General features: G+C 39.6%; 1 protein-coding gene across 1 annotated transcript in view; it reads right to left on the bottom strand.

Annotated features, from left to right (window-relative positions):
• The window catches only part of NALF1 (NALCN channel auxiliary factor 1), a 989,305-nt gene that overhangs the window by 260,362 nt on the left and 726,094 nt on the right, over window positions 1-2,849 (bottom strand). The window lies entirely within an intron of this gene.

Below are 2,849 nucleotides of genomic sequence, written 5' to 3'. Positions count from 1 at the left end.
TTTAACTTCAAGTGGAATTTGCATATGAGCAGTTGATGGTCTGTGCCACAATCAGCTTCTGGCCTGGTTTTGGCTGAAGATATTGAGCTTTTCCATCACCTCTTGCCACAGATGTAGTCAATCGGATTCCTGTGTGTTCCATCTGGTGAAGTCCACGTGTACAGCCACCATTTGTGTTGTTGAAAAAAGGTGTTTGAAATGAACAAGTTGTTGATCTTGCAAAATTCTACCATGCAAGTTCCAGCATTATTTCTGTCACCAAGGCCAAATTTTCCAAATACCAGTGATTCTTCTTTGTTTCCAACTTTTGCAATCCAGTCACCAGTGGTAAGTAACACATCCTGATTGCAAGTTTGGTCAATTTCAGACTGCAGAAGTTGATAATGATCTTCAATTTCCTCATCTTTGGCTTTGGTGGTTGGTGCATAAATTTGAATAATAGTATTAACGGGTCTTCCTTGTAGGTGTATGGATATTATTCTATCACTGACAGCATTATACTTCAGGACAGATCTTGAAACATCCTTGGTGGTGATCAATGCCACACCATTCCTTTTTAAACTGTCGTTCCCAGCATAGTAGATCATATGGTTGTCTGATTCAAAATGACCAAAACCAGTCCATTTTAACTCACTAATAACTAGGATATCAATCTTTATGTGTTCTATTTAATTTTTGACAACTTCCAATTCTCCTAGATTCATACTTCATACATTCCATGTTCTGATTATTAATGGATGTTTGCAGCTGTTTCTCCTCAATTTGAGTGCTGCCACGTCAGCAAATGGAAGTCTCGAAAGCTTTACCTTACCCATATGAGTAAAGCTGATTTTACTCTGATAATGGAGCTCTTTCCCAGGCCTACTTTAAGAGCTTTCTAAGCTAAGTGACTCATCTTCCTCCTCTGTATTGACAATGTTTCTGGGCTATTCATAAAGTTGCACCGTAGTGTATCAGACAGTGTTTCTCTGCTACTCATAAGGTTTTCCCTGGCCAATTCCTTGAGAAGTGGATGGCCTCCTCCTTCTTCCTAGTCTGTCTCAGTCTGCAAGTCGGGCTGATACCTGTGCAACAGGTGCACCCCACTGAGTTTGAAACACCAGTGGCACAGCCTCAAGGGTCACAGCAACACATCACCACAGTAGGACAAACCAACAGACAAGTTTGTCTCTCTTAGCTGTTAGAAACCCCTCCAACCACCCTTACCTGGATCTCTGCGGCTAACTCCTCAATCTGTTCCTATCCCCTTTGGCTTTTCTGTCCTTTCCCTGCCTTCCCACCTCATTCCTTCTGGGGCATGGCCTGAGTTCCCTCTCCTCACCTGGGTCCCTGCAGCTGACTCCTCAATCTGTTCCCATCCCCTTTGCCTTTTCTGTCCTCTCCCTGCTTCCTGCCTCACTGCCTGTTCATCATAGTGATCATAGTAATCACTAAGTTTCTGCAAGAATCTTGATTGATATGGCTATGAGGAAATGTTTGAAGGAGAATTCAAAATTCCCATCTACTAAGTCCTGAGAGAGAGAACAGGTGGATGTAAAGGTGGTTTATTTTAGTTTAATTAGTGATAATGATATTACATGACACTTAGCTATTGACTCTTTTGATTTTTCCTTCTAATTGTGTATAAATGGCTCTCTCTCTCTCTCTCAAAGCTAAGGTGTTATAAGCAGAAAAACAGCCCTTCAAATATGTCCATGTCCTAATCTGTGGAACCTATGAATATATTACATTATATAATAAAAGGAACTTTACAAATATAATTAAGGTTACAGACTTTAAAAGAGAAATTATCCTAGATTTTCTGAGTGGGCCCTATCTGTTCTCATGTGTCCTCAAAACCAAAATCTTTCTCCAGCTGGAGACAGGCAATGCAGCACAAGTGAAATTCAGAGAGATTTCAAGTATAAGAAAGAGTCCACATTTTAGGAGCAGAAAGAGACTCCTAGGAGCTAAGAGTAGTTGCAGATGACTGAATGAAAATAAGAACCTCAGTTCCACAACCATAAGACTGGATCTGCCAAAAGAATGAGCTTGGAAGAAGTTCTTCCCAGTCTCCTGATAAAAGTCCAGTCAGCCAATACCTTGCTTTGGACCCTGTTAAACCAGGGACAGAGAAGTCAGTGGTGTTAATGTGGATTTCTGACCATCAGAATGGCAAGCTAATAAGTTTTTGTTGCTTTCAGCCACACAATTTGTGGTGATTTGTTATGATAGCAATAGAGAAGTAGTACAAGTGTTTAAGTGTAAATAAAGACATACAAATTAATGATGTAGGCAAATTTATAATATCAGAACAATCTGTTAATTCATTAGTAACTTGATATGTATTTATAATTATACTTGATTTTAACACAAAGATGATGAAACAGTATTTAATGAGCATTCCAGGCACAATTCTACACACTTAACATTTATTGGCTCTCTTATTTCTCACAACTTTGTGTTATTTTCCATTTTACAGAAGAGTGCCCTAAAGTTCTGAGAATCTAAAAAACTGCTTCAAACTCACATAGAAAGTTGGACCTGGACCTTATTGACACCAAAGAAAGACCTATTTCTTTTTGTTACAATTTAACCTAAAAGAAGTGTTTGGAATTGTGAAATAATGTAAATAGTGTTTTAATTTAATTTACCTACTTGGCTTGCTATTTAAAATTATGACCTCAATGTTGTTGTTGTTGTTAAGTGCCGGCGAGTTGTTTCCGACTCATAGCAACCCCATGCACAGCAGAACGAAACACTGCCTGATCCCATGCCAGCCCCACAATCCCTGCTATACTTGAGCCCATCATCGCAGCCACTGTGTCAATCCATCTTGTTGAAGGCCTCCCCTTCTTTTGTCGACCCTC

The sequence above is a fragment of the Orycteropus afer genome, unplaced genomic scaffold (genome assembly GCF_000298275.1).
Source record: "Orycteropus afer afer isolate SDZICR_OR568_19922 unplaced genomic scaffold, OryAfe1.0 scaffold00055, whole genome shotgun sequence".
In the NCBI taxonomy this organism is placed as follows: Eukaryota; Metazoa; Chordata; class Mammalia; order Tubulidentata; family Orycteropodidae; genus Orycteropus; species Orycteropus afer.
Note: the sequence above shows the minus strand (reverse complement) of the source record. Positions and strands in the feature narration are given on the sequence as shown.